At 38.7% G+C, this 11,614-nt stretch overlaps 1 long non-coding RNA gene across 1 annotated transcript; it reads right to left on the bottom strand.

The window, feature by feature from the left end:
- Positions 1 to 9,064: 9,064 nt before the first annotated feature.
- Positions 9,065 to 10,328, bottom strand: LOC148697465 (uncharacterized). Its single transcript, XR_015961233.1, has 2 exons — positions 9,644 to 10,328; positions 9,065 to 9,309 (listed from the first exon to the last, which is right to left on the bottom strand). It is a non-coding gene; the product is annotated as an uncharacterized LOC148697465 (long non-coding RNA).
- Positions 10,329 to 11,614: the final 1,286 nt, after the last annotated feature.

Here is an 11,614-nt window from a genome sequence, read left to right as displayed (position 1 = left end):
TCATTTCTGTCCCATTTTACTCCATTCTCTCAGTTGGGTTTAAAAGAGACATTTGATTGCTGACGTGGCAGATGATGTTCTGATCTTTTCAATTCGTTTTAACATTTAGCAAATTTGAAATCGAAAAATGAGAATGGATTCTCGTCAGATTCTCTTTATGAGGATTCTGAAGATCCTTCAATCATATCCGTTCATCGTATATCATATGATCAATTTTTGTTAGGTATTGTTTATAGTTAATTTTAAATAAAAAAATTTACAATAATTTCTAATCGCACAATGTACGATAAACGGATGTGACTTGAGGATCCGCAGAATCCTTACAAAAAAGATTCGGCGAGGATCCTCTTTCCCGAAAAATCACCCTTGCACAAAAAACAAAAAACCTAAAGCCCCAACCAATATCAACCCAAATTCTTTCCTCATTGACATAAAAATTGCTCGATTTCCAAATAAAGAAATTCTAAAGAGATTTCTAGTTTTTATGGATTCTTTGTCACCACACAGTTTAACATTAATTCTCGTACTAATATTATAATATTGTGTAAAAAAATATGAGATAACACAAAATCCATAAAAAATTTAACTTTTAAAAGTCTCCCAAACATTTTTGTTCGAAAGATTGTATTAGAGCTTGCATTTTTTTTTAATCTATCCATATATCAACTACTGACAAGACCAAAGAGTCTATGGCACGTTAAACTAACGTCTCCTTCAACCCAGTTGGCAGAATGAGGAGATGTGAGATATAAATGATAAATAGATGAGGTAAAGCGACAAAATAAAGTATTGAGAGTAAATTTTGTATAGAGTGCAATGAGAAGAGCTAAACATGATTTTATCCAAATTAAAACAAGTTACTTTTCGAACTTATTCCACATTTTATCTAATTTTCAGCAAAATAAATGAAATATCATAAAACCAAGAAATTTGGACTTCTCTCTTTTTGTGTCTTTTTTACCATGTCAACCATTTTTTTTTCTTTGGACGAATTAATACGCTCTACTTGTTTTTCTTCTTTCTCTTCTTTTATTTTTTCTTTGAGCTGCTGGTTTTTGCTAGAACAAGCTAATTAGAATTGAGTACCGAGTAGTGAATTGATCACTCACTTTCAGTGTTTAGAATTAAAGGATAATCGATCAGTCACAAATAGGAAAAGAAGAACAAGAACTTTAAAAAAGTTTTCAAGTCTTGAGCAGTGCAAACTAATTGAAGATCGCTTGGGTGACAGGACAGATGGTAGGGAACTCCTTGGGCCTGTAATCCAAATGGGGAACAATTGTTATTTTTATCTCTTAATTCGGTAAAAATCAATCTGTGGGGGAAATGATGAAGAGCTTTGCACTAGAAAATTATCAATAATCAGGTCCACCTATTTAGTCTCAAATATCGATTCCTAACTCCTATGTTTGACTTTCAACATGTTAACAATTGTTAATTTTGTGGTTAATGTTATGGCCTATTTTATCTAACAAGGGGAAGGAGCCGACAGGAAAGAGAGAAAAGAGAGAGAGATGTGTTTGTAAAATTGTATGGAGGAATGTGTGTGTTATTCCCTCCTACGTAGTGTCTTTATTTATAATAATAAGAGGGAGAAGAAATCCTTCATCCCCAAGGATACAAGTCCACATAGGAAAGAATAACTAGAATCAAATCTAATCTAAGATTTATACAATCACACTTAAACTTAGAAAGTTTACAACACTCCCCCTTGAGTGTGTAAATACTCAAGGTAGATTCGGCATCATGTAGAAGTTGAGGAAGTCGACTCGTCAGCACTAATTCTGGGAACACGCTATTCTCAATAAGGTAGGAACTTGCATAAGGAAGTAAGTCTCACTAAACAACCCTATGGCTATGGTAAAATCCCAAGTAGGGACAGAACCCATACTCCCCTGAGTTTGTCACAATTCTAAAGAGAACTAGCAATGTTACAACTCAAAAAGTTTATGCATACGAATTCCATGAACAAGCTTCTGAAACATTGCCTTCGATAGTGATTTGGTGAAGAGGTCGACCAAATTGTCTTGTTAACGGATTTGCGTGACTTCAATCTTTTGATGCTCTTGTTGTTGATGTGAGAAGAAGAATTTTGACGCAATGTGCTTGGTGTTGTCTCTTTTGATGTAACCCTTCTTGAGTTGTTCGATGCATGCTGTGTTGTCTTCATAGATCGTTGTCGAGACATCCACAATAGGGTAAAGATTGCAAGAGCTTCGAATATTGCCCACAACTGCTCTCAACCAAAAGCCTTCCCGAGTTGCTTCGTGTAAAGCGAGAATTTCAACATGGTTAGACGAAGTGGCAACTAAGGTCTATTTAGTTGACCTCCAATAGATTGCGGTGCCTTTAACGGTAAAGACATAACCCATTTGAGAACGTGCCTTGTGCGGATCAGATAAGTATCCTGCATCGGCATAACCAACAAGGCAAGAATAAACTCGAGATAAGGGGGTGCATCATCACTCGAGGATTCGTAGAGATAAAACAAGACCAAATCCATAGTACCCTTAAGGTAACGGAAGATATCTTTAACACCAGTCCAGTGTCTGCGTGTTGGTGCATTATTGTATCTTGCCAAAAGATTAACAACGAAAGAGATGTCGGGTCTAGTGATTGAGCTAAGTACAATAAAGCGCCTATTGCACTTAGATAAGGAACTTCAGGCTCCAAAATCTCTTCATCATCCTCCTTCGGATGGAAGGGATCTCGTTTTGCATCTAACGATTGAACGACCATAAGAGTACTCGAAGGCTTCGCTTTATCCTCATTAAAGCGGCGCAATACCTTCTGGGTGTAGTTTGTTTGATGTACTAAGATTCCATCCGAACGATGCTCTATCTCAAGACCGAGACAATATCGAGTCTTTCCTAGATCTTTCATCTCAAATTCTAACTTTAGGTGCGCGACAGTTCTCGTGATCTCTTCAAGAATTTTGATAAGGTTCATGTTATCAACATATACTGCAACAATTGCAAAACCTGAATGTGACTTCTTAATGAATACACAAGGGTATAGTTCGTTGTTCACATATCCCTGACTAGTCAAATACTCACTCAGATGGTTATACAACATTTTTCTGGATTACTTCAAACCATAGAATGAACGCCTTAGCCAAATTGAGAGCATGCTTCGGGGTTTGGAAATATTTGATCCAGTCAATGTAAGTGCTTTGGGAATTTTCATAAAAATTTCCGTATCAAGATCTCCATAGAGAAGTTACTACGTCCATCAGTGGATACTAAGTTTTTCGGAAACTACCAAACTAATAAGGTAGCAAAAAGTAATCACATCCATAACGGGTGAATAAGTTTCGTTATAGTCAATCTCGAGGTGTTGTGAGAAGCCTTGCGCAACAAGACGAGCTTTGTAATGCACAATTTCCTTATTCTCATTACGCTTCCAAATGAAAACCCACTTGTAGCCAACGGCCTTCACATGTGGAGGAGTAGGAGCTAGGGGTCCAAACACCTTATGTTTCGCAAGCGAATCGAGTTCGACTTGGATTGCTTGTTTTCAGTTTGACCAATTGGTTCGACGCCGACATTCATCAACGGAACGGGGTTCAATGTCATCGCTCAAAATGATCTCAGTAGCAACAACATATGATAATGCATCGTCGAAGATCATCTTATTTCTGCACCACACATCATTTAAGCTAGCATAATAGACTGAAATCTCACAATTCTTGGGAGGTGGATTCGTCTCTTCAAGGACGCTTTCGTAATCTAGAATTTCCTCATGAGTTTGATAGAATGAGTAAGCGATAGTCGGATTCACGATAAGCTTTTCAGGTGCCTGTGCAGTGGGTTTCCTCTTCCGAATGTGTGAATCATTTGAACCAAGATGTCTGTCATGTTTTTGTGTAGGGGCAGATGATTGACTAGCTGCTAATGTACGTGGATATGCCAAAGTGGCATCCCAGGCCTCTAGGAAGAAAGTCTATCTTACATTTGGTACATCCATCTTTGCAGGCATATTCGCAGCTGGAATATGTGATCGTGCCACTCGTGCTAGATCGGGTAAAGCATATGACATGCTTTGGGCTATGCTCTAGAGATCTAATATGCACTGCACTTCAGTTTCAGGCTAAACGGTGTGGGGATCTAAATGAGAAAAAGTGAGAGTCATCCTTGATAATTCGCGTTGTTCTTTAGGAATGTTGACATTCTTATCTCCCTTTAACGATGGGAATATTGTCTTATAGAAGTGACAATCCATGAAACAAGCAGTAAACAGATCGCCTGTCATAGATACTAAGTAGCAAATAATCGAAGGAGAATCATATCCGACATAGATTCCCATCCTTCGCTGAGGCCTAATTTTTGTATGTAAGGGCGGCGAAATCGACACATAAACCGCACAACAAAAAACGAGCAAATGCGATATGTCGAGTTCGTATCCAATAACCAACTGAAGGGCGCTATATGGTTAGGTCGCAATAGGCCTCAGGCAGACCAACATGGCTGAGTGTAATATTGCATGGCCCCAAGCAGCGATTAGGAGCTTGGTACGTATGGCCAACGATTGAGCAATCATTTGTAAACGCATAATGAATGCCTCTGCTAGGCCGTTCTGGGTGTGAACATGGGATACTGAATGTTCAACTTCAACCCCAACAGACATGCAATAGTCATCAAAAGTTTTAGATGTGAATTCTCCAGCATTATCCAGTCGAAAAGATTAGATCGGATAATTAGGATGGTAAGCCCTGAAATTGGTAACCGAAACCAATAGTTTGGAGAATGCAGCATTCGTTGTTGACAACAAGCACACGTGTGACCAACGTGTGGAGGCATAAACCAAAACCATAAACTATCTAAATGGTCCGCATGAAGGGTGAATTGGTCCATAAATGTCCCCCTAAATCCTTTGTAGAAAAAATGGAAGGATTTGAACGAATCTTGTTATAAGAAGGCTTAGTAATAAGCTTTCCCATTAAACATGTTTGACATGTGATTCCTTGAATCAAACCTAAGCTTTGGGTTAGTGGATGCCCGTGTGATGATTTGAGGATACGGCACATCGATATTCATCCAGGATGTCCCAAATGATCATGCCAAAGTGTAATTTCGTGCACGGTCCCAGAGGTAGGGCCGGCCACATAGTGGCTCTCTATGGGACGTATGGTCCTAGAATACAGACCACTCATGATATGTTTCATCTTCTCTAGAATACATTTTTGGCCATATTCGTAGGAAGTTATGCACAAAAATTCAACTCGATTTTCTACATGGATTTCAGAGTGGTAATTGTTATCTCTAATGTCCTTAAAACTCAAGAACGTTCATTCGAAACGCAAAGAATAAAATGCCTTATCCATGGTCAAAATTGTACCATTGAACAACATTATACATGCCTTACCTTATCTTTCAATCAAGTTGGATGAACCTGATAGGGTTGTCAGAGGTGCATTTTTAGGTATGAAGTTAGTGAAATAGATGTGTTCACATAAAACGGTGTGCATGGTTGCACTATCTGTCAGACAACTAACTTCCCCACTAGTCATACCTATAATGAAAATTAATTTGAATCGGTCACATGCATAAAAGTTCTAAAAAAATAAATATCCATTCAAAATAGTTTTAAGTATTCAAGGATGGAAATTAATTAAAAACTTAATATCCAAAAAATAAATCACGAACAAATAATCCAAACATAAAGGAAAGTTGTTCAAAATTAACCAAAAAACAAGGGGGGGTTTTGCCACTACTGTGGAATTCGGCCCCTATGTCTTATTTCAACTAAAAAATAGTTTATGTCTAAGATTCTAATCTTCCATAGGGGTAATGGCCTCTTGAAAGTCAGAAACCTCCATCTTAGTACTCTCCAGTTCAGCCACTTGCATAAAGTTTGATTCAAACTTATTTCGACTAGAAGGATATTCAGCTACAACCTTCTTGGGAGCTCAACAAACACGGGACCAATAGTCATTTGGACCACAACGATAACACATGTCTGTAGCCATGGTTTCAGATGCTTTGCCCTTATTCTTGAACTTTGGGGCCTTGGGAGCGAGGTTAAGGCACTTTTGGGCTTTGTTTCCTCCCTTAAATGGGTCTTGGCTCTATTGACCTTGGAGGGGTGGCTTCTAGCCAACTCTACCATGTTTTTTTTGGTGTTTTGGGCATTGGTTCGTGCTACAATGTGCTTTAGGTACAACAGTCGCCCCCACCTCAGTAGGTCAAGCTTGATGATTTTTCATTAAGAGTTGATTCTGCTTTTCAGCGAGAAGTAAAACAAAGATCAAATCCGAAAACTTAGTGAACTTCTGAGGACTATATTGTTGCTACAAAACAATATTAATGGCAGAGAAGGTCGAATAGGTCTTCTCTAGGAGATCCTCTTCAGTAAAAGTTTCATTACAAAACTTGAGAAGTGATCAGATTCGACAAACTTCAGAAGTATATTCATTCACAGACTTAAAGTCTTGGAAGCGCAAATGCTACCAGTCATGTCTTGCTTTAGGCAAGAAGATATCCTTTTGGTGATCAAAGTGATCAGCTAAAGCGACCCCTAGTGCTCATGGATCCTCCTCAGCAAGGTACTCGGGTTGCAATGCGTCATGAATATGTCTTCAGATGAAGATCATGGCAGTGGCTGTCTTAGCTTCGTCAACCAAGTTGTCTGTCTCATCTTCAATGGTGGGATGCAAATTCTTTGTAGTGAGGTGGACCATCACATGACCTACTTGAGGTAGTTCTTTCCAAAGACCTCCAAAGCGATGAAGTCGAGTTTGTTCAAATTCGACATGTTCCTATCACAAAATAAAGGACAAGATGTGGTTAGTGTAAGGGAGAAAAATATCAATCCATTCATAGAGAAGTAGAACATTTAGGTTATAATAGACATGAATTGGTTTAAATTCGCATTAAAAAACTTCGGGTTTTCATGGGTGATGTTTTAAGGAAAAAATTCAAGTTTTCAAACAAGGCCTGTTTTTAGAAACTTCAGGTTTTGAAATAATTATGAACTTCAGGTTCATATGTTCCTGTAGACAAACACAAATATATATACATAAATATGCAACAAGAAAATATGCAAATGTAACTTCAGGTCTATAATTATAATTGAATTAATTATTTGGACTTCAGCCCAAATTGAAAGTGTGGGTGAACAAATATAAAACCCAAATTGTCAAAAAATAAACAATTAAGCTCAGGGCCAAAAAACATGGGCCAAAGCCCACGGTGGGCTGAGCAAACTGGAGTCGGACAGGCCCAGGCTTAAAGTTGGGCTGGAATGGGTTTGGCTGGGCTGCAGGCCCACGACAAACAAGAGATGGGCCGGATCCAAAGGAAAGCCCGTGAAAGGGCATGGATCCAGTGCTTCTGGCACACTAAGAACCAGGGTTGGTGTCAATATTTGGGTCGGGTTGCTTCAAGCAAGCCCAATTTCAAAAAAAAAATCCCTTTTTTTCTTATGGGTCGGACTAATGGTTTGGGCCGCTGCAAGCGAGCCCAAATAAGGAAGAAAAAAAAATGTAAGCCGAGAAATCAAAGCCCAAATTGGGCTCAGGTTGGGACCAAAGACACCTTAGCCGTAATTGGGTATGCTCGCTGGGGAAGAAGACCGGCGCTGCATTTTCAAGCGGTCGTGTCGTGGTGCAAAAAGTCACGGCGAAGGCCATGCGTTCAACGACAACCCATAATTTTAACGGAGAGTGAAAAACTCTCAACGTAGGAAAAACCCTAGAATTTTCAATTTTAATTTCAAAAGAAAAAAAAAATCAAATTACAAACAAGAATTTGTCGGGGATAACTTCAGGTTGTCGGGGGAGTAGCCAGAGCTGGCTGGGCATGGCTACAGGCCATGCTACTCGACGATGTCAGGGTGGGCGACGCCTTCTGGGCGTCGAGTCTAAGTTTTGGTCCCGGAGCCATAGCTCCAAGGTGGGTTCTCGACTCAGGGGTGGCCCATAGACATGGGCGAGTTTCGACGAAACCTTAAACGAAATCTTTTATAATTTTTTCAATTTCAGATTAATTCAATGCATATTTATATAATTTAATGCATGAGTAGTTATTTGATGCAATTCAAGGCAATATCAAATTCACATAATTCAACAATTATAAGTATAATGCATACACAATTTATGTAGAATCTAAAATTCAAAAAACGTAAAGTTGGGTCATGCATTATGGTGAATGTTCATGTTATCAGGGCTGCAAAAATATCGAGATAAAAACCGTTGTTTTGGAAGAACCTAATTGCATGATGATATGGATGAACTAGTTTGATGCAAAAAGCTTCCACGTCAGATTCCTAAGTGCAGCAGTAGGAGTGTGCTGATAACGTGTTGTGATCTATTTTATCAGACAAGGGGAAAAGGGCCTGCGACAAAGAGAGAAAAGAGAGAGATGTGTTTGTAGAATTGTATGGAGGAATGTGTGTGTTATTCCCTCCTACGTAGTGCCTTTATTTATAGTAATAAGAGGGAGAAGAAATCCTTCATCCCAAAGGAATACAAGTCCATATAGGAAAGAATAACTAGAATCAAATCGAATTCAGGATTTACACAATCATACTTAATATAGGAAAGTTTACAACAGTTAAAGCATTGTTTTTTTTATTTAATTTACATTTATTTATTTAATCATAAGGCCAAAAAGGAGAATATTTTCCTCAAACTTTATTATGCAATGCATGGGCTGCAAGGAGAAACTGAGAAATGATAGGTGCACCAACAGGAAATCGAATTAATATAGGCAGAAATATTTGCCTCTAAAAACCATCAATATAGGGGCAAATGTATAGAAAAATCATCCCTAATAACAAGGAGTGGTGGAAAGTAGATTCGCCTCTAAAAAGGTCATTGTTATTGTTATTAGATGCAAAAAATATCAAATATCCGCCCTTATTGTTTTTGTTGCCAAGATTTTATGAATACACATAATTATAGGCAGAAACATCAGCCCCTAGTACTTTTTAGTTATATAAAAAAAATCAAGCAAATAAATACATCCGCTCCTAATATACTTTTGACACACCCCGACCCGGAATGTCCACTTGGATTCCGAATCAAGTTATGTTGGCCGACACCAATGGAGAAGAAATTACAATGAAAAGTGGGGACGGGCCATCACAACTTTCATTTATATAAAAAAAATCCATAAGCTAATAAATGCATTATCCACCCAAACGTCAATTATTGGTTTTGAATCATTCAAAATATTCAAACCCAGCAGGGTTCATCTTCATGTTCATCATCCTTCATTTTCTTCCTTCAATCTTCTCATTTCTTTCAGTCTCAAGCTTTGTAAACTAGATCTCTGGGTCCATCTTATTATGTTGTAGCAACACATGAGGCTATATAAAAACAAAAAGAAAACGTAATGAACAACAAAGCCAAATTACAAACTACAGTAATTTGTACGAACAAACAGAAAAAATCAAACCTGAATTTCAATCAATCAAACATATAAGAAAACTGATAAACAAAGATTAACACAAAGTAATTACCTCTAAAATTGAAAGTTCTTGAGAATCTCTTTCTCACTATCAATCAAATGATATTTCTATTCCAATCTACTCATGAAATTCTCTTCCACTCTAAATTATTCAAAATCCCATGAAGTGTATTTGCAAAACAATTCAAGATGGGAAAAAAAACTTCGATCAAACCAAATAAAACGAGTTTTACCTTCTATCTAACAAACCTTTCTTTCGGTCCTCCCAGAATATCAAAGGAGTAATAGATAACAATAGATTACTAAGAATGAAGGAAAGAGACGACGGATTATGATCTGCACAAGAGAAAGAGAGGGGAAGAAAAATGAAGGAAAAATGGAAAACTGATGAGTTGTGCTGTAGTTGAAAAAGGGGAAAGAGAAAAATGAGGGGAAATGGGTTTGTATTGGAATTAGGGTTTTCTAGGTTCTAGGGTTCTCTAGGAGAGCGGCGATGGAATATTGCGGTGACTAGCATCGTGTCAGGATTTGTATTAGAAGGCAGTGAGTCTCTAAATGGTCGTGCTGCTATTTGTTGGTTAGTGAATGTGGGGACGAAGTCTGAGGATCGGTGGGAAAGGTGTTGGTATTTCTTCAAAATTAATGTGCAGTGGGTACAGAGGACAATAAAGGATATGGTGGAATCATTTGCGGCAAGATTGGAGTTGACCACAGAGGAACAGAGGGTGGTGGTGGTTGACGATAAGGAAGGGGCATTCCTTAGGACGACTAAGGTTTTCCTGGTTGGGAGAGTGCTTTCTCCTAAACCAGTAGTTAAGGACAGGTTTAAAAGAAGAATGATGCATCTATGGCGTCCTAAGGCTAGAGTTACGATTGTAGATTTGGATGATGATTTGTTCTCGTTTGGTTTTAGGACAAAACGAGACAAATTGATGTTGTTAAAGGGCAGTCCGTGGCTATATGATAGCGTTTTTTTTATCTTGGTAGAAGTGGATACATTAGCATATCCCAATATGATCCCGCTTTACTCTCAGGAATTTTGGATTCAGATTAAGGGTTTGCCTCTTGTGTTTATGACTAGGCACATGGGTCAATTTATCGAGAATCAATTAGGAGTGCATGTTCTTACTGATCAAAGCAGGAAGGGTGAGATTGAGGGAAGCTTATTGCGTATACGTGTGGCTTTAGATATCAAAAAACATTTTCGACGTAGTTTGTTGCTATCTATTGAGGGTGTTATGGTGAGTGTTTATCTTCAATATAAGAAGATGCCAATAACTTGCTTTCTTTGTGGGATTGTTGGTCATATGGAAGAACATTGTGGGTTGTTCAAAGGAAAGAATGAAGATGATTTTTCAAAACCCTACGGTCGTTGGTTCCAGTTTGACGCTCTTAATGCAAGTTATTGTAGACCGCAGGGCATAAGGTTTGGTCTAGAATCGGGATGAGGGTGGTCTATGAAAGCTCCAGGGGGTAGAGGATGAGGAGGATGCTCCTATTTCCTTTAAGATTAAGGGTATGGAGACTGATATGATCAGGGTGGTGGTGAGAGTTACAACGGCGGTGCTAGGGGACGGTGCAAGATTTCATGAGCATTAATGATCGTATTGATTTGTGAGATTTGAATGCGGCGGTTGACCATGATGAGATGCTGATTGTTGAATTAGCAATTATTCCTTTTAATAGGCATTCTAATGGTACGAAATTTGACACGAGTTTGCATGGGGAGGTTAATGTTGGGTGTCTTCGTTTATTTAAGGTTGATTTAAATGATCTGCGAGCTGGCAACGAGGGTTTTACACCTCAACAAACTTTTCAGGTAGCGGATGATACAGTTGGAATGTTAGGGTTGAGGGACGTGGACCCAGAAGACTGTTTGGTTAGCCCCAACGTTCAGCCGTTGACAGTAATGCCTCAGAAAGAAATGCAATTAAGTATCGACTGCTGCTCGAGCTCAGGAGTTTGGCTCTTTCGAGATGGGCTCAGATCCTTTTAACTTGATGTCAATAATTGAGCAGTTTCAAGCAAAGTGGAGGAAAAAAGTGAAGAGAACTAAAAGAGATAGGGGCTTAACAAGGGTTTTCTCCCATGTCAAGGCTAGGACAGTCACAGACTTGCCGTTACCAGAGCTGGGGAAGCGGAATGAATGGGAAAAAGAAGGTGGATGTGGCTCCTTTAGGGGGGGGGGGAACGTAAGAAGTTAT

This window comes from Pyrus communis, chromosome 4 (assembly GCF_041283825.1).
Source record: "Pyrus communis isolate YQ-2024b chromosome 4, ASM4128382v1, whole genome shotgun sequence".
Taxonomy (NCBI): Eukaryota; Viridiplantae; Streptophyta; class Magnoliopsida; order Rosales; family Rosaceae; genus Pyrus; species Pyrus communis.
Note: the sequence above shows the minus strand (reverse complement) of the source record. Positions and strands in the feature narration are given on the sequence as shown.